This window comes from Suricata suricatta, chromosome 14, assembly GCF_006229205.1.
Source record: "Suricata suricatta isolate VVHF042 chromosome 14, meerkat_22Aug2017_6uvM2_HiC, whole genome shotgun sequence".
Classification (NCBI taxonomy): Eukaryota; Metazoa; Chordata; class Mammalia; order Carnivora; family Herpestidae; genus Suricata; species Suricata suricatta.
Genome location: NC_043713.1, coordinates 12,802,865 through 12,826,417, shown reverse-complemented (window position 1 = coordinate 12,826,417; position 23,553 = coordinate 12,802,865). Strand labels below are relative to the sequence as shown.

Here is a 23,553-nt window from a genome sequence, read left to right as displayed (position 1 = left end):
CCCCCAAAATTCCCTTCCCTGCGCTGGCAGTGTGTGTTGTGACCCCGAGCTACTTTCCGCCACGGCCCATCTATCTCCCACCACACCGGCCCACCCCCTGGCTGACTAACCATCTAGCCCACGTTATTTACCAAGCACAGTTACACAGCCTGCATGACCTAAACTCTGTGGTGAACGCAAGAGAAAAGCACACATTTTTGCCCTCCAGTAGGAGACAAGTCTGAGAAACCAGGAGGGAGAAATACAACAAGCAACGAGTAAGTGGCACTGATACACGGGCGGGGGATGGGGGGTTCAGAGGAGGGTGACACCAGGCAGGCCAGTCCACCCAGGCAACATGGCCACGGCGGTGAGGGGCCCAGGGTGAGGGTGACAGTGCGAGCTGGGGGGAAATGTGTACCCTGGCCTGACCACATGGGTTGAAAACAAACCTCATGGAAAAGATAATTGAAATGAAAGTCGGAGCTTATTAAATTTCTGTAGGCCCAACCCCATTTCTCATCATTCCCAGTCATGTGGATACATGCTAATTTCCTTGGCAGCCTTAGATAAAGCTCTTAATGTGATTTGAGTCCTTTAGAGATTAGCGCTATTATAAATATAAATGTTCAAACACAAGCAAGTTGAAACCAAATGCCCCCCAAACACTGGCTTTCTGTTATGTGAAGGTTTTCAGTGGGGCCCTGAGCCCTTGGGTAAATGAGCTAGGAAACAGAGTTAAATGGGCCCGTTGGCTAATTCACAAGGCCAGGCTCCTTCCCGGGAAAGAAGAAACCTGGGAGCAGCTCTCTACGTACGGAATCTACAGCAGCCGACAGGACAGCTCTGGAGGACATTCTGGAAACTGGGAATTCAGAGCTGCAAGTAGGGCTTTGGGTAGGAGATACCGAGACCCTGATCAAAACAGACAGCCTTTACTCAACAGCCAACCTGCAAAATATCTCTCTTGTGTTCAACCGCTTTGTATAGCGAACACGAGACTCGCCAACAAATAGTTATATATAGAGATCAAGGAGTTTGTTTATCTAACTAAGAGAAAACAATGTTCGAGTTCTTTAGAAACGTGCATTTGACACCAGATTGATGTGACTGTTAGGGGACCAGAAACGGAGCACACCATACTGAGCCTGGCGTTTTGATGTGGTCATTATTCGCTAAACAGAGCCGCCACTTGGAAACAACACTCTGTGTGCCCAATTCTGGGTACTTGAAATTTTAAAAACAATCTCTTTCAAGAGATTCTAAAATTAAAGATTCTTTCATTAGTTGGTAAAAACCGTCCCCCTGCCCCAATTCATCCACACGCCTGAGGTTTTGCCGTTAAGTGAAGTCGGACAGGATGATGAAGATGAAACATATGCCTCAATTTTCTAGCACATGCGCACAGGCTTTTGTCAAACTCGGGAGCTTATCCATCTATCTACAGAGCGCTACTCTTAAATAGTCTTACTACCAAATAATAAAGTGAGAAGTATTCCCAGGAGGCAGAAAAATAATAACTCATGTGCCTGTCCTCAGCACCATCCTTATTTTTTTTGGTAAATGTTTATTCATTTTTGAGAGAGAGAGAGAGAGAGAGAGGCAGAGAGAGGGAGACAAAGGATCCAGAGAGCCTGCTATGGGGCTCGAACCCATGAACCATGAGATCATGACCTGAGCCAAAGTTCAATGCCTAACCGACTGACACTCATGAGTCCCAGCACCTTCCTTTCTTACTGGAAGATGTAATTACTTGGTTTTGGTGAAACTGTAGAGTAGCCATTATGGCAGGATGGTGGACTGGTCAGGTGATGATACCTCACAGTGTCTTCAACTTAGGTATTTTCTATTTGACAACAGCTCCTTCAGCAGGAAATGTTAAGAGGCTAGTGTACCCATATAGCTTCAGCTCTCTCTCACCTGAGAAGCTACCTCCCTTGGGATCCTATGTATCCCCCTCCCACTTTTCTAGGATGAAGCTCCCGGAAGGCACACACGCATTAGAATAAGGCAGATCTGGCCTTGAACCTGGACTCTGCACATTACTCACCGTGTCAATGAGTTGGATGAGTTACCTGTTCTCCTTTCTTTCCCAGGAATCCTTAAATCTAACTCATGTGAGATGAGTTCTTTAACCTCTCTGAGCTTCTACTTCTTAAATTCATAAAATGTGGAAAATAAGACTTTGGGTCTGGAGTTGTCACCAGGATACGTGACTTCTGTGAAGAGCTCAGCACAGGGACTGGCACTCGGTAATTGTGATTCTCTTCCTGTCCTTTCTTGTCTTTCCATTTAACTGTCAGGGATCTCAATGTCCCTTTCTTGGGACTTTTGTTATAAGGAGTTGGTAGGAAATGCACATATGAAAATAGTGGTGTGCAATGGTTGAAGCTGGTAAAGTTCTGTTTGCAGGGCTTGTGGGTTTTGATTTTAGGACCTTGTTTCCTAATATCATTAGTCAAGGTCATTCTTAAACAACAACAAGGAAACTTCAAACTAGACTTGATACCTTTGGGCTGTCAGCTACAAGCCCAGGAGAAGAGATCCGGAGTTGGGGAAGTTCATTTCTCCAGATCTCAGTGCAGAAAGGCCAGCCTGGTCCTCATCAGGCAACAGAAAGGACATCTAACTGTGTCAAGCCATGAGGTCCCAACCTGAACGCTCCATTGAAATCTGGATACTTCAAAAAGCCAATGGCAGGTCCAGAGGAAGACAGACAGCAGGATGTTCAAGAGGAAAGGAACCTTCCATAAGACAGTGATGTTTAAAAATCAGCTGTGGCCCTGGAAAGGGGAAGCCCGAATGTGGAATGTGGGGATAGTCACGCACTCTCACTGGTACAGACAAGAAGAAACTCATTTATTTATCACATCCCTGAACCTTCCACCTGTGGGTCATTCTTGTTGACCTGGAGTAGGTAGCTCAGCGAAAAAGATAACTCAGTACTACAATTCCACAAGGAGGGATGGACTTATGGAATAGGCCATCCCCCACGGGGTGGAGACTTCATACTCTTCCTCGATTTTAGCTAGAACTTTGCTAAAAGGCCTTTGTGCTGATGGCTGCCCAATCAGCCATGGAAGCCCTGACCCGGAACCAAATGTATTCATGTATACATCAGGTCCCTCAACTCAACTCACTCCGTAAGGGCACTCATCAAGCCTTCCTAAAATTTGCCTCTAAACCCCCTAGTCAGCCCCTGGCAGTGTGCAACCGAGTGGGAGACCGTGAAGTGACTCCCAACTTCTCCCTCCTCTCTCCCCACCCACGCATGTCACCCTGCTGCGGGGCTCTGATCTGCCTCCCCCACCCTGCTCCCTCCAGCCCACCCTCAGCACAGCTGCTGGGGCTCCTTTTAAACCACAAACGATCATGTCCTTCTCTCTCATCCAAAGACCCTGAGCGACTCTCCATTATCTGCAGGGTGACCAGGCCCTGACCCATGCCTCCAGCAGCACCCAGCTCATGCCTTGCACTCCATGGAACTACCAACGTCATCAGCTGAGACCCAGCTCCCACCACGTCCCCGTGCCTCCTGACGCTCCGCTCACACATCACCTCCTCTGTGAAGCTCTTCTTGACCAAGCCATCACCTCCCCATCACACCCATCTCTGCTCACTATCAAGCTCACTGCTATGCATCCATGTCCTCGAGGGTGGCAATGCCCTTGTTCATCTCTGTCCTCTAGAGGTCTAACAGTGCCTGATGCCTGGCGGAAGCTCTGTGTTTGGGGAGCAAATAAATAAATGAATCAAAACTAAACTAAACAGCACAATCTATAAAGACTCAAGGAAGTGCTCAAGGAAGATGGGCTTATTACATGTGGTAGGAGATTCTTAGGACTGGGTGGGACTCAGACGGCAAGATGGCGTGTGGGAGAGTCTAATGTTGAGTTGGATTTCCAAGGCTACTACTTCATAGCTTTAAGACCTTGGACAACATGTCTAATGCCTTTGAGTTCAGTTATTTGCCTCTAAAGACAAGGGGGTGATGGCATTGGCTGTGAGGGCCTGGGCTAAGGCGGGTCTGTGGGGACATGGCAGGCAGGCAGCAGATGACAGGGCCCTCTCCATCAATCCACGGAAAGGCCCTCAGACTCTGGGAACAGCGTTGGACTGGTGCCTCGGGGAAACATCAGGGACAGAGCACGGCTCCTGCCTCAGGGGACGGACAGTCAGCCTGATGAGGCAAAATGCCTCGTCTGAAAGGTTGAGAAACCACACAGCAAGTCAGTAACACTAGATGAGTCACCAGACTGAACATGACCCGGGGCCGGGTTGGCGCGGGATGTGCTGTGCACTGGGCGGGAACCATTCTCCAGGGGTTGAGGGTGCAGAGACAGGCTGATGGAAGAGGAGGGTCGCAGAGCATCAACCTGTTGGAATGGAAGCCAAAGGGTCCTCTGGGGTCTAGGTGAAGCCATGGTTCCCAGGTTGGGTTCCTGGCTTTAAGCTCTGTCGGCTGCTCTCTGCTGCCCCCTGTCGGTAGGTAGGGGAAGAGCAGGACGGTGGCTGAAGGAGAGGAGTGGACCAGTAAGTGGTAGGAGGAAGAAAGACAGCCAGTGGGGCAGGACGTGGAGATGCGGAAGGGAGGAGGGCCTCTTGGGGCCACCTTCAGCCCTCTCCTTTCTTTCCCAGGAGCGCGGGCCACACTCTCTCTCTTCTGCACCCTCCCCTCATTTTCTCTTTGCTGGCCAGAGGCTCACCCTCTGTCTCCCAGTGCAGACCACAGGTGTGACCGAGGTGAGATGCCCTTAGCATTCTTGGGACTTCTGTTCTCATTGTTTGTCTCACCCGAGGGCCTTTCTCCAGGCCAGAAATTCTCTGATCCCTGAACACCCAGTGAAAATGCATGAAGTTTGTGGAGAAGCAAAACAAAGAAACAACCAACCACCACCACCATCACCACCACGAAACAAAACAAAAACAAAAAGGAAAAAAAAAACGCTGAGAGGGTAGAAGACAGGGGCAGGGAGAGGACTGAAGGAAGCTATAGTTAACACAAAGCCTCACCCAGCAGCAGAGTGGCAGAGAGCTGTCCCTTGAAGGGTGGGGGGGACTGCAAATAACTTTTCCCACTCACCCCAGCCCAGTGCCTTCAACTTACAAACTACCACTGGCTTTAGGACTTAGATCAATTGACATTTTGGGCTGCATGATGCTCTCGGGGAGGGGTGGGGGGGGCATCATAGGATGTTGAGTAGCCTCTGTGGCCTCTAGTCACTAAATTCAAATAAAAACTCCCTGCCTCGTTGCAGCAACTAAAAACGTCTGCAGACCTTGCCAACAGTCCCCTGTCGCAAATCCCTGCCTTACAGACTTGGCAGGATCCCCCCACACACAATGCCGAGAGCTCTGCCTCCCTCCCCCCCTCCCCTGCACACCACAAGAATGCCACATGTCCACCTGCCCGTCCACTTGACCTTCCCAGAAACAGAAACAAAGGCCCACGTCCTGACCTGAGGGCCCCTCTCTTGCTCTGCTCGGCGGCTGCAAATCATGGATTTCATAACCTCAAAAGGGCTCTGCGTCCAGAGTCTTGACTTCCTGGACAGCCGGGGACTCAGGTAAAAGTGTCCGCCCGGAGGCAGCTCTGGGATGGAGGCGTTAACCTTGGAGACTTGGCTCTCCGGTTTCTCCTCCATCTCCTCTCCTCTGAGCCGGCTGTTCAGTAAGAGAAAGCCTCCGCAGCTGCTTATGAGAACAGGAATCCGGGGCTGCCTTCAAATTCTGACAAGTCCTGGACTTAAGTAAGAAAGTCTTTGCACAAACAAGTTAATTGTGGGTCTGATATATACATATACACATACATACACATATGTATGTGTGTGTGTGTGTATCCCCGCCCGAATTAAGTATCCAAATGGCATTAGGCTTCCAAGCTGAGCCTCCATCCAGAAAAACCAGGATTCAAGAAGCTTAAGGAACAGGTTCCAAGTCCCTTTATTTTTGTACTTGAGGAAACTGAGTCCCGAAGAAGGGAAATGCCATCCAACACAGTACCCTGGCCCAGACGCCTCATGATGCTTTATTTTAATAAAGCAAACTTCCCCCGGGGCAGGAGGCACAGGGTGCCTCGGATGAGGGTCTCCTCAGAGCAGTGTCACCAAGTATGTCGGGACCTCCAGAGGCGGCTCTTTCACGGGAGACTTCCGCACGGGCTGGTTTGGAAGGGACTGAAGAGCATCCCTTCCAAGGCACCTGTGCCGGGCTCTGCGACATTGTGTCCAGGGAAAATTCGAATTAGATCTTTTCAGCTTTAACTTCAACTCCAGCTGGTTTTATCTTTTCTCACTGATTCTGCTGTGACCCCGTGCCGAGTGTAAAGGTCACATCTGTGTTTATACGCCATATGCCATCAAAATACCATGAAGGGAACACTGTGTGGTCTCTATCAGGAGATCAAAAAAGAAGGGGAGAGGCAGGTTCTGCTCCTGACTCGGAGCCGCTCAGTCCTTCTCGAACAGTGAAGTGGGGCCATGTCCTCCGCGGCCACCAGCCCTTGACCTGCCAAGCACACACACTGTTTATTGACAGAGAAACAAACAGGCACCTGCCAGGTTTCAGGGGGACTAGGGAGTTTCCAATCTGGATACGAGAAAACTTTTACACTGTACCCAAACATTCTTTTCTTTTATTTTTAATGCCAAAATTAGAACGAAAACAAATATACAGAGGGCTCAGTGTAGCAGGAAAAAGAAACCCAAAAGTCAAGACGTTTTGTAAGAAAAGCTCCAACCGGGTCTACACTCACCTGACCTAGGATAATCTAGGGTTCCTAAGAAGGGGACAGGCTATGTGTCCCAGGGGCCTGGGAAGCTGGCTGTCCTCAGAGTCCCCAGGTAGGAGGTCTCCTCAGTTTCCCACGCTGGAGGAGTGGATTGTGAGGATGTTGGGGGAGAGAGGAAGTCAGAGCGAGCTGCTGGAGGAGTATTTTTCTGGTCGAACCTAGCGGTGCCTTGAGGTACAATTAATAAGTAACTTCCAAGAACCACACTACAGCCAAGGGCCCGAGCCCACTGCCTCCTTCTGCCAAAGCAGAAATAACCTGATACTCTTTACCTGGCGGCCCAGGGACCTGACCCCAGCAGGGGCTTTGCTCAGTAGCATAGTCCCTCAGAACCCAGCTTCCCACGTTCCAAGCATGAGCCTGTGGTGGGCCCTCCAAGCCCCCAGGCAGCCTGCCGGCCAGCCTCAGAAACACCTAGATGGCCCTTTGTCCAGGGACCGCTTCCACCTGCTGGCCCCACGCTGGTCCCGTCCCACCTGTGGGCACATCAGACACAAGCCTGTCCCAGGACCAGAATCCCAGGCCTACATCTGTCTTTGAATAAGGCATCTTCTGAAACTGTGTGTGGGGAAAAAGCCTTTGGTTGTACAATAAGCCGGTATCGCCCTGACTCAAAAACAGGTCAGTTAGCTTCAATGCAACGCAGGCTGTACCTAGAGCTGACCGTGTACATCAACACAGAATGCCGCCTACCCACCATTCGGGCAGCGGTGAGTCATTAGTTCATGTGAGATTCATTGGTTTATAAGAGATAACTGGATAAGTTAATGATTTTACATCATGTGAAGGTGGATTCATGCTCGGTTTATCTACTTTAAAAACAAAGTCTCTCCACGGGTCTCTTTTTCCCCAAGCAGTGCACATCAAACTTCTGTCCCTCGGCCAGGTCCGGCCAGCCCCATGCTCTACAGAGAGCTGGGATCATGCTTAAGTGAACCAGAGGTCCGGCTGAGCAGAGCGATTTTCACCAAAATCACAAAAACACAACTGAAAGAGAACTGTTCTTAAGAAAGACTCATGCACCATAAAAGGGGAATTTCCAGAAGCCTCTGATATTAGCAATTTGCTTTTCCATTCCCTTCCTCTCTAGTTTCAAGATGAGATGATGACAAGAGAATGACTTTCAGAAAAAAAAAAAAGCACACACATGAAACTCTGTATACAAACGTGTAAACTGACACAGTGTAACTTGGGGGAATTTCCACACCTGTTCTAATTCGCCAGGAACAGGAGGAAAAGCCAAGGCACCTTTGCCCCCACTCGCCCACATGCAGACATAATCATTAACTCTGTTTCCTTGCTTTAAAATAAATATCACTACTTACGGAGTCCCGAGTTTTCTTTTGCTGGTTGGGCAAAAATTGTTTTTCCAAAGTAAGGGCTGCAGGGTTTTTTTTTTTTTTTTTTTTAGGAGCAGAGAGAGAGCTGGGAATCTTCTCAAAACAAGCACAAGTATGGATGTTTCTTCTTTCACTTTCCATTTTGATATTATGCATTAAAGGCCAACATGCACTGGCTAATTTCAGTAGAATGTTCCGGAGGGAGGGAAAGCACTCCATCTTCAGGGGCGATCGGACCTGTATTGGGTATTCACTTCTTACAGGCCTGGGATATTATTAGGTACTGTGGGGGAGTCCTATTCAGGAAATAGAAGACCGAATCCACTTGAATAGGGACATGAGCCAAACAAAAATGGACATAAAGATTAAAAAAAAAAACCACCCACATGTGAAAACACAGACGCATGCACGTGGCCAGCTGCAGCGTCTATAGCCGGGCTCCGTCTCCTCACCCTGCAGAGTCCCCGCACGGGGGACTGCCCACATATGGGCACTTCTGAGTTTCTGCTGGCTAACCCTTGTGTTTCTAAATCTCTTTAAATGGGGCTATTTCCATCACGCCCACTTTTCATTTTTTCTAACCTCAAGCCCCTTAAGTATTTTAAAAATTCCCATCGAGGTGTAATTTACATACAGCAAAATACACGCTGTCCAAGTACAGTCTGATGAATGTTGACAAGAGCACACATATCCGAAGCCCACTCCCCCTATCACGATAGGGAACTTTCCCACCATCCCAGAAAGGTCCCCACGAGCGGCTTTGTTCTCAAATGATTTGCATCTGAATGTTTTTGTGCGTGGAGATTATCAAAGCCAAATGTGTGGGAAGAAAGGCTAATCATCAATCATCTACTACAAACCAGGTAGTGAAGATTTTGAAGAGGGTGCAGGAGCCTGCGCAGACACGTTTGCAGGGATGGGTGCTTTTATTAAATGCCAAGGGGCTTTTCAGGGATGGGCGCGCGGCCCCTCTCAGCAGCCCGGGCTGGCACTTGATCGCGTAACAGACGGCGTGGGTTTTTCTGGTTTTGTTCTTTAGGCACTGGGGTTTCCGTGTTTAGAAAGAGGGAAGTTGAGGCTGGATAGTCAAATGTACCAGAGTCTCAGAGGAGTAAATGCTCTCCAATTAGGAGGGTGCAAGCAGGGCTCAGAGCAGCGAGCTCCTTTCCAAAATTCTGTTGCAACATCGGAAGACGAGTTCGCAAGACCAGGCAAATTAGAAATTTTCTTAACATTTCCTGTTTCCCAAATTTCAGAGACCAACAGGGAATGTCTGGCCCAGAGTAAGGGACAGGGCTTTGATAGGATGTGGCCTTCCTGGCCTGTTGAAGGAACGGGTTGGGGAGGGGGGGAACTGGGCTGGGAGGAAAATCAAGGCTGAATGTACTTCCTCCGGGGTGGGAAGAGGAGGTACCCTTGCTCCAGTGACCCGAAATTCTGGCAGAGGGACCGGGAGGGGAAGGACGGAGCGGGGGGCCAGGCCCCCCCACACTTCTGGGTGTGCGTTTCTCACGAAAGGCTGAACCACTTCACGGACATTTGGGCTGTGGGTCTTCAAAGCAAAAACAGAATGAAAAAAAAATCCTACAATATTATGCAGGAAGTAGTTTTTTTTTTTTAAATCACTTTTCCAAAATGGTACCCTGAGGTAATCCTTTCTTAAATCCTCCTGCAATCAAAACAATGTGGTTGCAAAAGTTTACAACTTTAAAACCTTTCAAAGGTCACCTCCCTGCCTCACACCCTGTCACATAAGAGCATAACGGATATTTTGAGTCACATGTATTGTTCTTTGTTCATTTGCATTTGGTGAAATCCCTCTTTTGGACCAATTTAGTAAGCATCGCCCTGGGCTCCCTTGGTGATTGTTCTTGTCTTGTACATATATTTTTTTACGTCAAAAAAATTTAGGCTCCCAAAAGAAAACAAATGACCTGCCATTTTTTCATGTATGCTTTTTTCTTTCTTTTTTTGGCTCAGATCCACGTTGCTTGGGATGGGACTCCTTCTCCTTTACAACAAACTAAGTCCTCCAAGGCTCAGCCGAAGTCCCCGTCTCCACGAAGCTCTTGAGGCTTTCTTTCCTCGGCCTCTCCCTCCCCGACCTCTTGTCGGATGAATGGACGTACTGTTCCCCGCCCCTGGCTCACACGCTTCCGTCTCTGCCGCTAGCCCGAGTCATGGAAGGCCTTGATCCAGAGTTCTAGCGCCCGTTACAAAGTGAGACCATAAACGAAAGACTGGCTAAATTGCAAATTTATCCTAAGCACCTACTGCCTTGGTGGCAGTCTCACCTCCAAATACAACATACGGCAAAGAAGCCTCGGGCCGGGGACCCCTGGGTCCCAGATGCCCCGTGCACACCAACTGTCACGGGAGGCCCGGGGGCTCTAGGAGGCTGCCTGCTCACTCCCCCAGCCCCGTGTGTGAGCCAGCGGCGCTGGCTTTTAAACATATTTCTTGCTCTATGAGTAATTTAAAAGTGACTCATGCTCAGTTTCACCAGCCGGTACATGTGACCCGCAGTACTGGTTGAGTGTGTCTATAGATGTGTAAACCAAAGCAGTTCTTAGAACACAGATTTCCCCCCTCCCACGTGCTGTTTATTTCCCTTCGCTGCACGGGGGCTGGGTGGTGAGGGCACCGAGTTGCCGCTGGGCGCTGCGGGCTCCTCACTCGGGCCTGGGACGCCCCCCTCCCCGCCCCCCGAGGAGACAAAGCACACCATCCAGCAAGAGAAAAATAAAAGGTCTCGGGGAGGAAAGAGACAGGCAAACGACCTAATAAACTGATTTTGTATTAGCAGACTATCAAGAAGCTCTGAGAAAAACCCATAAAAATCCAACGCGATGAAGATCCACATAAACAAAAGTCTACTCCAAGTTGTGTCTTTTTGTTCCAGTCGATTTTAGACCCAGAAGAGGGGAGCTCGCTCTCTCTCTCTCTCTCTCTCTCTCACACGTGCGCGCGCCCACACCCTACCGTTTCTCCATTTCTAAAACCGAAAAATGTTCCCGGGATCTGCTGTGGTCTGACTTGAGACCTCACATACATGAAAATGTTTTTATTTCTCCAGCTCGTCTTCTATCCCTTGCAGAAGGTGAAGGGCCCGGCTCAGGGAGAGGGCAGCTGGAGGAAGGACGTCGGGTGATACAGCTGCGGAACACTCTAGATAGTGCTTCCTACCTCCTTCTCACTTCCTTTTTTCTATTAAACCAACTCTAAAAACTCTTCTGCCTGCTATCTGACCATGTACGTCTCCTCCACGTCTCCGATACCTCATCCCGTCTGCTCCCTGGTCTTAAGTTTGCCACTGGACGGATGACCGTCTTGCTTCCAGACTGATTGCAAGTGCTCTGAGGAGGGCAATGAGGAATTTCGCTCTGCACATCCCCACAGTCCCCACAGCAATGGGCAGATCGAACTTTCAGATTAAAGAAATAATTTATTTTTGCCAAAAAGGTGTGACTGGCAAGGCGTGCCTAGTTTTTAGCCCTCTGTTAAATCGGATGTCATGCCAACTGAAAGACAGATCTGACCGCTCATTACACTCGGAGGCTACGTGGAGAGGAATAAATGCATTGGCTCTTCAACAAAATGACAAATGCAGGCACTACGCACAAGTGCGAACATTTAACAAGTATCGATTCAGCATTGACTTCCTATGGACTCAGTGGGGTAGGGAGTGTTATCATCCCCACTTCACCTATGAGGAGACTGAGGCAGAGCAAGTAACCAACAGCCAGAAAGTGTCTGAGATGGACTCAGGCCAAGTGGGTCCAGTCTGTGCTCCCAAGGGCTAAGCGACTTTCCTTTGCAGCAAGTGGTGTATTTTCAGCAGCATGTCTTCTACACGGATACCTCGTCGCAGTTACAGATTCAAAGACCATCCTCACTCAAGTCGCACGTAAAGAGAACTAATGAAGTGACATCATTTTCCGGGGAGACCTCAAAAGGAAGTATGGCAATAGAGGCGCTAAGTAAACAGCGTCTCTTTGAAATGTTGGAAGGCAACTCTTGCCAGTCCATCCTGGGAAACCTGCAAAATGGCACTACCCACGCTCTGCGGAAATACCAGGCTCAAACCTCTAATCGACCTTGAGGTAGGATCCCCTTCAGACCGATATTACTATACGCCGGACAGCATCTTCCCAAATTCCTAATTTTTCAGCACAGAGAAGCTCAGTACAGCCCAAATCATAGCTACAGTGCGTTTGTTTACTGTGTTGTATAAATATGATCTTGCGAGCCCACACATGGCATGCTAGAGAACTCCAGATTGGGTACGAGAAGAAAAACCTCATCCTGGTGGTCAAATCATGGCAGGAAATGATGCCACCAGCAATTATTCATGTATTAGCAGTTGCTTAGTACCTTAAGGCTTTTAGGGGGAAAGACTGGGAGGCAGTGGTTGGAAATGAAGCCCCATTATTAATGTAGTCAAGCTCTTCAGCTGGATTCAATAAAGGAAAGAGCCCTGCCCAGACCAGTGTCTGTAGTAGAAGATGCTAAGAGCTGTTTTTTAAAAATCGGGCTTTATTGAATCCAGGCTTTAGACACCGCATTCCTTCTTCCTGAACGGCGGAAAAATCATCCCATGCATTTTAAGCCACTGGAGAGGAAATGGACTTAAGCAGTGTCAGGAAAGTGCAGTTCGATTTAAGGGAGAGGACTTCATAACATTCAAGGTGATCGAAACCTTGGTAGCCCTCTGGATATATCTCCAAGACAGGCTGCGAAATCCTTTTTTATCAATTCGGCTCAGGTTAAAAACCACCGCCGGGAGCCTACTGTGTGCCAGGCCCCATGCGGGCCCGTGGGGCCCCGGGCATAGCCAGGTGAACAAAACACAAGATCCTCTGCTTCTGAGGATCTTACCACCCGTAAGTGAGGGGCAGGGGGGGGAACAGGAGCGCACGCGCTCATGAGCACTGGCAGACGTGTTCCAGTTTGGAACATCGTTGGTATCTCTGTCTGTGTGTCTGTCCCTCTCCGCAGACTTGCCCGTCAATGTTTTCATGTCTCTGGCTCTGTCTTCATTGTCCTAGGGCTGTTTTGTTCCCATGTTCCAGACCCCAAGCCTCAGACCTCTCCGGCCTGGGCGGCCCGCAGGCATCTTGTGTGTTTATGCCTCCGACCACATCCTTGGCCAGCTGCTGCTGTTGTCTCCACTGCCCTCTCCAGTGGCCCAGTTCACACGGCTCAGTGATGCGGAGAGACCTTTCTGATCCCTTCTCTCTTGTATTGTTGGCCACAGAACCTGAGTAGGTAGGCTAGTCCCTGGGTGAAGGCATCAGGCCAACGTATTTCATATTCCCCTGCTCACTATTTCCTGAATGACAAGAGCCAGGTACAGAGGGCGAGTAAAGAAGGATTGGTAAGACTCTGTCCTCCAGGACTTTATGATCTAGAGACACAATAAGAAAGACCTGGGGCCCTGGGTGACTCAGTTGGTTAAGTGTCCGACTTCGGCTCAGGTCATGATCTCACTGCTCTTGAGTTCGAGTCCCATGTTGGGCTCTGTGCTGACGACTTGGAGCCTGGAGCCTGCTTTAGATTCTGTGTCTCGATTTCTCTCTGCCCCTTCCCTGCTCATGCTCGGTCTCTCTCTCTCTCAAAAATAAATAAAACATTTAAAAAAAGGAAAAAAAGACCTCAGCCCAAGGGAAAGCACAAAGAAACTACATCATGACAATGTTAAATACAGCGACGACTCCCAGGAAGGGTCTAACTGATCCAGACAGTTACCATCGAAAACCAATGCTTCAAATGGGCTGAGTCCTTGCGCCAGATCACCATACCAGCTGTACTGTCTACCTGTAGGTAAGTCTGTGGCTTCTTCATTAAACCGGGGGCTTTAATCCAACCTGGGATACGGTCACGGTAGGAGGCCCACAAGACACAGTGCCTGGCCCTCGGTGTAAGGGGCTGGCCACAGCGTGGCGGCCACTCAGGCCTTCACACATGGCCTGGTGTGGGGCCCCAGAGAGAGACAGCTCACAGGACAAGAGGGGTGCCAGGAGGTGCTACGGTAGAGAGAGAGAGAGAGAGAGCTCCAAAGGGAGGAGAGTGCCCCGAGGAGGAGGAGAAACTTGGCCCAATGTTGGATTGGGCTTTGAAAGATGCGAGGATTTGGATCTGGGAAGGGAGGGGGGTTACTCCAGACAGATTAGCTGCCTGGAGCTCTGGAGCAGCAGGCTAATCCCGCCTGCTCTGGGACACAATCTCAGTCCCTGAGGATCCCAATGAGGTGACGTTCCTAGCATCGCACTCTGTCACCCCCATGACCCTAAGAGCCCCACAAAGTGACGCCGTGCCTGCCGCTCCCACCGCTTCCCTACACAGTGACCCTTCAGGCTAGAACACTGGTGACACCTGTTTCTAGGTCCCAGGACTTCCTGGCAGGCCCGGATTGCCAGCCGGCCTCGGCCCGTTTCCCTTAGCTTCCCCTGACAGCCTTACGGGCTGGGGCTTTCACTCCCATGCCAATTCCCAGCCACTGTGTGTCCACAGCAGCAAGAGAGCCGGAGGAGACAGAACACACTCAGTGATGACACACATGGAGAGGACGCCGTGGCTGGGAATATCTGCATAAGGACACGAGGAGCCACAGACCCAGGGGATACCCTACGGGGGGCCACACCTGCTCTCGCTGGCCAAGACCACACAACAGAACTCGGGCCACGGAAAATGTATATATCTAATACACGATGAACTTAAATGAACTATATTTGGGGGGGAATCATTTCAGAGACCAAAAGCATTACAGTGAATGGGTGTTCCTTAGCAAGGTGTTAAATGGAGATAAGTGTTAACAATCTTTCCAATACTGGGCAGATTATACAATCGTATTGACTTTGAGTGTGACAATTCACTGACAGGAAATAGGACATCAGATAGGTATCGTCTGGGTGGGAAAACGTTAAAGGTTGAAGGTTTAGGAGTGATGCTCTCCTTAGGGTATCCAAGTTTATTTCTCATATTGGTTCACCTACTTACCTCCCTTCCTCCCCCCGTTTCCTTCCTTCCTCCCGTCCATGGAGCTAATTCTGGGCTAGATGCTGAGACGACACACAAGAATAAGATCCGATCCCTGCCTTTTGAAGCTCACACGGCAGCCAGAGAGACCAAGAGCACCAAATTCTCGTGTTGCAACACAAGAAGGTGCTGTAACAGAGGCATGTGGAGAATGCTCTAGGGGTATGAGAGAAGGTGGCATCTGTTTCAAATGGGTTTTAGGGGACTCCTCCGGCATAGAATTCTGTAATAAATATTTCTCGAATGTCCCATGGCCTGAGGTTTAGCTATCTTTCACAGTTGCCTTTCCTCTCTCTTTTCTCTGTCTCCCTCTGTGTCTCCCTCTCTCTCTCTTCCCTTGTTCTCTTCCTTCCTTCCCCTCTCTCCTATTTGTCTATTACCTCCTTCTCTCAATTATTGATCAATTGATCATCGATCTCTGGAACATTTTAGATCATATAACTTGCTTTTTTTTTAATGTCTTTATTTTTTATTTTGAGATACAGAGAGTGAGTGGGGGAGGAGCATAGAGAGAGGGAGACACAGAATCTGAGGCAGGCTCCAGGCTCCAAGCTGTCAGCACAGAGCCCAATGTGGAGCTCGAACCCACGGACTGTGAGATCATGACCTGAGGCAAAGTCAGACGCTTAACCGACTGAGCCACCCAGGCACCCCTAGATCATATAACTTGCTTTTTTAAAAAAAAGTTTGTCTCTTTGTTTGTTTATTTATTTTTGAAAGAGGGGATGAGGTGGGGCAGAGACAGGGAGAATGAGAGAGAGAGAAAGAGAGAGAGAGAGAGAGAGAGAGAGAGAGAGAGAATTCCAAGCCGGCTCCACACTCAGCACTGGGCCTAACGTGGGGCCTGATCCCACAACCATGACGTCATGACCAGAGCCAAAATCAAGAGTCAGACGCCCAACCAACTGAGCCACCCCGGGGCCCTAAGACAGGCTCCTCTTCTTGCTGCTGGGACAGCCTCGCTGCCGAAGATCATCCTGCCAAAGTCAAAGTCGACAAAGGGAGTCTGGAGGTCCTTCTCTGGAGGTCCTGGAATAGGACTGGTTTAACTGGCGGGGTAGCTGGGTCCACCAGAAGGACTTTTCAAGGGCTCCTGTACATCCTTGTTTCCACCATGGGCAAGAACCTGCGAGTCCCTGGGAACCCGAGCAGCTGCTACGCTGTCAGTGCTGGGACTGGCTGCCCAGGCCGAAGGCCGAGGTGAGGAGCCGCAGCCCCGGAGGGCACATCTCCACAGTCTTGGAGGTCACGGCTGCAGCTGGCTGCCGTTCCAATGGAGACTGCCAGCGCCGCGCAGAGAATTGCACCCGGGTTATAATCCTCCATAGCTGACACCAAGAGCCAGAAACCTGTGAAACGCTTGAACTCAGAATTCTGTTATGTAGCTTGCATTTTCTAATGCCTTACAGCTTCTGATCTGTTTCCAATTGGAGGGAAACGTAAACAGCTCCGTTCCCCGGTGAAGTTGACGTCTCTAGCATACCTTTCCCAAGGCTCCCCTGTGGCTCTGTGAAGTAAAATGTCCTTCTGGAATGTCAGGGGGTTGTAGGTGGTCTGTACCCGTGAGAAGAGGAAAGGTGATCCGAGGATGGTGTCTAGAAACCCTGCGGATGGACGGGTGTGGCATTTTCCCTACCGGAATCCAAAGCAAACAGCGGAACGTAAACACGGCTTCATACACATGAGTAGCCTCAGTGGCGTTGAGTCTTTATTTTGGGGTCTTAACTATTAGCTGCCTACTGGCAGGCATAGACAGGACCCAACAGTGTCTAGCGGCAGTCACTCCCTATGTGACTCCACGGTGGGCTCCCGGGGGGCTGTCTAAACGGCAGACAAAAGAGTTGCATTTTCTTTTAGAGATAGATACCAGTGGACATCATCATGATACTTTTAAGCCTCTTTTTACATTTTATCTTTGGGGAGAACAAAGATGATCTGTTTTATAATCTTTTTTAAAACTGTTTACAATGTTGATTTATTTTTGAGAGAGACAGAGTGTGGGCAGGGAAGGGGCAGAGAGACAGAGACAGACTCTGAAGCAGGCTCCAGGCTCTGAGAGGTCAGCACAGAGCCCAAGCCCAAAGTGGGGCTTGAACTCATGAATGGAGAGATCGTGACCTGAGCGGAAGTTGGATGCCTGACTGACTTAGCCACCCATGCGCCCCTGTTTTATATTCTTTTTCATTTTTCAATGTAAACTTATATAATCAATAGCCATATTGTGATTATAATCAGGGATCAGCCCCTAAGAAGAAGCCTGATATGCGGGCTAAGAGCACAAACACGGCTCCAATCCTGGCTCAGCCACAAACTACGGTGTGGTCTTGGGCAAGGGGCTAAATCTACCTCTGTGCCCCAGTCTCTTCATCTATAAAGCAGGGAGAATGATAGGACTTTCTCCTTCAGTTTTTGTTAGGATTAAACGAGTTATTGCATGTGATCTGCTTAAAGTGGAACCTGGAACATGGTAAGTATTCTGCGTTAGCTGTTAGTATTATTAAGAATGAATAAATCACAGAGCTGATCACAACCGAGTAGATAAGGCAGCATCTAGCAGCCTGGATTGTATTTTATTTTAACTCTTCATTCCTTCCTGTCCCTCTCTTTCTTTCCTTCCTCTTTCTTTTTCTTTCTTTCTTTTCTTCCTTCCTTCCTTCCTTCCTTCCTTCCTTCCTTCCTTTCTTTCTTTCTATTTTTTATAGAGTTTATTACCAAGTTGGTTTCCATATAATACCCAGTGCTCTGCCCCACAAGTGCCCCCCTCCATGACCACCACCCCCCTTCCCCTTCACAGATACCATATGTTGTCACTCATAGGTCTAATAGGAGATTCCTCCCTTCCTTCCTTCCTTCCTTTCTTTCTTTTTCTTTCTTTCCTCTTCCCTTCTTCCTTCCTTCCCTCCCTCCCATTTTCCCTCCCTCCCTTCTTACTTCCTTCCCTTTGAAAGAGGGTGAACATGAGTGGGGGGCGGGGGAGAAGGAGAGGGAGAGAGAGAATCCCAAGCAGGTCCCCCATCCAGCACAGAGCCTGCTGTGGGGCTCAATCTTACAACCACGAGATCATGACCTGAGCTGAGATCAAGAGGGGGACGCTGAACCACGAGCCACGCAGGAGTCCTGACGCCTGGGTTCTAAGAGCGCTGCAAGTTTCCACACGACGTGCCTGTGCCCAGTAAGCACTTGATGCCAGTACCTGGGCACCCAGCCCTACTTTTATTCTGAATTCTCGTTTACGACCTTCACATACCCTTGCAGAGCTCTCTGGAACCACGTTACATTTTGCTTCCTCTCTGCCACCTTTGGTGTTCAGGGAGAAAGGGCCCAGACCCCAGCCCCACATCAGAGAGAATCTTCCAGTAACATGGTGAGATGCTTACATGACCTGTAAGGTGGGTTCCCCACCCCCTCCGCTTCATTATCCTTCTATGGGTTTTCCCTCCCGAGCTCCTCAAATCTTGGAGGCACCTGCATCCCTGGAAACCTTCATTCACTTGTGCTTCTGTTCTGCATGTAAGGAGACAGGTATAAATGGTAACGTGTAAAAGGGTCTGAAATCAGCCAGACGAGTCACAGACGGTCATTTGCCGTTGTTGGCAGCTGGCTGGGCCCTGGCACAAAGAGAATTATACCAATCAGGCACCTTCTTCTAAAAACTTAGAATCAGAAAGCGGACAACTTTTTCATTAGACATTTTTGGTGAAGGGACTTTTTGGGAGAAGATTGGAAAACAATTTAGTTATCCAGATGTTACTAAAATGTTATAAGCTAAGTTTCTGTGGGGTTTCTCACTGTTACAATTCATGTTTTCTTCCATTCTGAATCCAGAGCGAACTGTTTTTGCAGAAGTCTAAAACCCCTGTTTTGCTGACGTATTCACTGACGTAGATCTACAGCCTGCCGATGGTTAGAGTTTATACAGTACTCAAGATTCAGTCTCTGGCTTCATGAGTTTTTTAAAAGAGGACAAACACCTTAATTTCAAAGATCTGGCCTTTGAAAGTTTTAGGAAATACAAGGATTTGAATAGCCTGCTGATGCATCTCCTAGTGCCGGCCTGCAGCGGGGCTGGTGGGGTGTGAATGAGCCTGATTCACTGTGGAGGTGAGGGAGGTCAGGAGATTCGGATAAATTCAGATAAAGTGTAATGAAAATGCTTAGCAACTGAGGTCCCAACAGGGTTCAGGAGGCTTGCAAGAGAAAAGCACTCACAATCACGAGACGAGAAAGGACGCCACCCGTACAACTGACAGATAGATAACGTCATTTATTCCTGGACGAGTCTAGTTAAGGGCACTCACAAAGAACTATGCAATGCCACGGGCAAAGTGGAACTAGAAAACCATTAGGAAGAATTATATATAGTAAACATACTTCAAGCTACAGGAGACAGAGGTAATAAATATAATTAGTAAAATAGAAAATCTAACTGACCTACAGTTGGGCTGACATGTACAGACAAAGAGTATTCCACTGACCCCCTTAATGCAGAGCGCTGGGCTTAGTCACAGTCTGGCCGTTCAAAACCCTGCGAGTGGATGCAATCTCTATGAACAATTTATAAAATGAAGGAAGCACATCGCCGGGCAGTCACTCCGTGAACAGTATTTACTCATTCCTGAGGATCACTCTACATTCACCTGCGCACTGAGCGAGAAGAATCACAGACGTTAAAGATGGTTGGGCGGTTTGACCCTGAAGAACTAGTAAGATGGATCTTGCTTCTTCATCAAAATATACATGATTATTTTCCCACCTTGGGTCCTCAGGGAACAAGGATCCTGTCCCCAGAGTGGGGATCAAAATAGGCAGCGATGGATTTTCAACCACTAATTCTACCTGAAAATGTAAAAAAGGTCTCCTGAGAGACCCCGAAGGCAGAAAAGGTGATCTTTATGGAGCACCGATGGGGCTGAATTCAGCATTTTTGCCTCTTCTGGCCCCTCTTTTTCTCCATTTGCACTATTACCTGCATGTCCACTGGCTCACCACAGGATGTTTCTAGTGATTAAAAATGGAGGGAAAAAGGCAGCAGATTGTCTAGCTTGCAAACACCTTTCAAAACACAAGTTTAATTCCAACGCAAAAGTTACGATCAAGTCTCTCTGTTTTAATTCCTGAAAGAAACTGGCATATCTGTCTAAGACGAAGAGAAATCCTGCAGCAGCGTGTATGTGCCAGGCTCACTGGTAAAACACACAAACGCCAAAAACACCAATTCTACCTGAACATTTTGGGTGTTATTTGTTTCAACATGTTTGTTATTTTTTTAGTGAGGCTAAAAATATTTTCCCCTGGTGTTTCTGAAGGGACATTTTGACTAAAATAAAAATAAATGGCATGTTTAAAACGTTATATTCAGCAGACCTGGGACGGAGTACAGAAAACGGATGGAGGAAGTGAATGTTAGGACCTGTGTAGTAGTTTTCCTATTTTGACTGCTCTAAATAGACGTGGAAAAACAAATTGAAAGAAAAAAGTCTATCTCCACCCTGTCCAAGCGAGGAGTGAAAAAACATTACTTGTATTGGAGTTAAGCTTCAAAATAAATATATGCCCATAGAATAATTTTTCCTGTTATTAGATATCAAGTCCTGTTACTATGAACTATTATAATTATATGAAACTGCTTTTTTTGCACCAGGCTTTTTGTTGTCGGGTAAATTCTTGACATAATTGAGCTGAGAAATTTTCGGTGATTATAGAGAAATATTTATGGTAGGATATTGAATCTAATAAAATTTGACTTGGAGTTTCTTTTCTTTTTATTTTAGAGAGAGAGAGAGAGAGAGAGAGAGAGAGAGAGAGAGAGTGTGTGTGTGTGTGTGTGTGTGTGTGAGGGAGTGGGGTCAAGGGGTAGAGGATGAGAGAGAGGGAGAGGAAGAGGGAGAGAGAGAGAGAGAGAGAATCTTAAGCAGGCTCCAGGCTCAGACATGGGGCTCAATCCCATGACCCTGGGATCATAACCAGAGCCAAAACCAAGAGTTGGGCACTCCACTGACTGAGCCACCCAGGCGCCCCTTCTTGAAGTTTCTTCTTAAGTGAGAAAAACAATGAGAATCTTAGCAAAGAAAGGGACCTTAGACACAGGGTTTCCTCCCTTGGATAACAGAACCCTTTATTAGGATACTTACAGCCTTGGGGAATCCATAAATTCCCTGAAAATATAAGGCTAAATTTCCTGTGTGAATTTTTCTGGGAAGAAGGCACATAGCCTTTTTTTTCTTAACATTTATTTTTAAGAGACACAGAGACAGATCATGAGCAGGGGAGGGGCAGAGAGAGAGGGACAAACAGAATTGGAAGCAGGCTCCAGGCTCTGAGCGGCCAGCACGGCGCCCGATGCAGGGCTCGAACCCACGAACCATGAGATCATGACCTGAGCTGAAGTCGCACGCTCAACTGACTGAGCCACCCAGATGCCCCGAAGGCACATAGCTTCAATTTAATTCTCAAAGAGATAAAGATATAAACATTCATTATACACACACATTTAATTTCCCATTAAGAACCACAGAGCACTCCCCCTTTTAAAATTGTTTATTGTCTAGCATTTCACCTACGATGACATTCTGTAGGAGTCTGTCATATTATGTCACAAGTCACCTTCCTCGAATATAATCATCATTCAAAAGGCTGACATGAGTGACCCTCTGATCACTTTCCAAGGCTCAGGTATGTTTTATTCCCTGGAACTTCCAGAAGCCACGTCATCAGCACTCATGGGAACACTGGGTAGGAATGTTCAAGCCTCAACACTGCAATAATTCTCCTTTGTTGAGCCTCAAAGGATATAAGCTCATTTGAAGATTATTAATGTGTCAGCTGATGAAAAAATGTATATGGGGAATGTATTTTAAGTTAGACTTGGAAAAGGAAGCTACCCCAAAGCCACAGTGAAGCTAGCTAACAGTGCGCTGTTCTGTCTGCAAACTCTCTCGCACAGATTATCTCCAGGAGTCATATCCAAAATATTTAACCACCAGCTCGGTGTGCCTCTGGGCCGATCAGGGTGGATTTCAGCTGGCCGTAAGCGGCTGGCATAGCTGAGCTGGGCCATCCCAGGTGAATTCCAGCCCCGGTAAGTTTATTTGAGGTCCCTGAAGGTGTAACGCTCTTTTACCGATGGGTTGAAGAAGAAACTCAAAGGGAAGTAACTGAGCTCAGAGAAGTTGAGAGGTGGCACGAACCACTGGCTATGAAAACACTGGAGACGAGATTCAAAGCAGCTTCTCTGACCCCTGGCCTCCCCTCCTCCCACTTGGCAGGTGACCAGAAATATTCTCGGGGAGCCTACCTTGCCTGGAGCCCATGTCGCAGGGGACAGCGAAGCTACTGGGACCGGTCAGCACTCTACCTACCTAGGCACGTCTTTAGAGCCCGCAGGACGGTGACCCCTGCTCTCGACTTTTCCATGGGGTTTGCACCTTTTAGAGTGACCTGGGGTTGGCTGCTCAGTGGCACCACCCTCGCCAGGATCCCTGAAGCCCGAGACACGGGAAGTACTCACCCCAGAGACACGGCTTAGGACAATGGGAAGGGAGGTGACAATTGTGGATGGCACTTTCAAGCAAAGGTAAACCCAAAAAGTGATGTCGGCTCAAAGTCTCGCCACGGTCGTTTGGTTGTGTACCTTTCCGGACGAGTTTGCTTTGTTCCTGTCAGCATTCTGCATGGTCCACTGACAAGATATTACTTTATTAGGACGGGGACCAGTGTCGGGAACGCAATTGAGTGTTTAGAGAATCCTTTTGATAAAATCGCTTGCAGACTAATCAGTGTCTTCCATGAGGAGGAGACCCAGCCTGAGAAAAATGGGTCTGTCTCTTCTCCTTTCTCCACAGCCTTCTGACACTGGAGACCCACTGGAGGCGGGAGGGAGGCTTAGGGCCCGGATGTGGGTGGTCAGGCACCCAGGGTCCAGGGTTCCAGAGCCTTTCTGCTACTGACAACCTTGCAGCGTCCATGTGAGTCCATGCTTGCTCAGGAAATGTTTGCTGAGTGAATGAGCGAGCGAATAAATGAAATAAATGATGAATGAATGAGTTAGTGGTGGGTATGTCCAAGGGCAGGAGTCCTCAGACTTGAGTCGATTGCTGGGACCCCTTGGACAGAACGCACCCAACATGCCTTTGCTACAGGCAGGTGAAGTGTAAATTGCTCAGGCACCCCTTTCATATCTCACCGAATTCACCTCCACCAACCTGCCCCGCCACACCATGACTAGCACAATGAACATCTGACCAAACCCCCCCCAAAACCAGGGCACCTGGGTAGCTCAGTCATTTAAGACTTGATCTCAGCTCAGGTCATGATCTCAGTTTGTGGGTTGGAGCCCTGCATTGGGCTCTGTGCTGACAGCACGGAGCCTGCTTGGGATTCTCTGTTTTTCTCTCTCTGCCCCTCCCC

At 48.5% G+C, this 23,553-nt stretch overlaps 1 protein-coding gene and 2 long non-coding RNA genes across 3 annotated transcripts in view; 1 reads left to right on the top strand and 2 right to left on the bottom strand.

Annotated features, from left to right (window-relative positions):
- The window catches only part of BCL2 (BCL2 apoptosis regulator), a 176,932-nt gene that overhangs the window by 25,437 nt on the left and 127,942 nt on the right, over positions 1-23,553 (bottom strand). The gene's annotated exons all lie outside the window — the stretch shown is intronic.
- Positions 191-3,693, top strand: LOC115277272. Its single transcript, XR_003902339.1, has 3 exons — positions 191-257; positions 2,076-2,231; positions 3,403-3,693. It is a non-coding gene; the product is annotated as an uncharacterized LOC115277272 (long non-coding RNA).
- On the bottom strand, positions 5,965-6,868 carry LOC115277273. Its single transcript, XR_003902340.1, has 2 exons — positions 6,734-6,868; positions 5,965-6,486 (listed from the first exon to the last, which is right to left on the bottom strand). It is a non-coding gene; the product is annotated as an uncharacterized LOC115277273 (long non-coding RNA).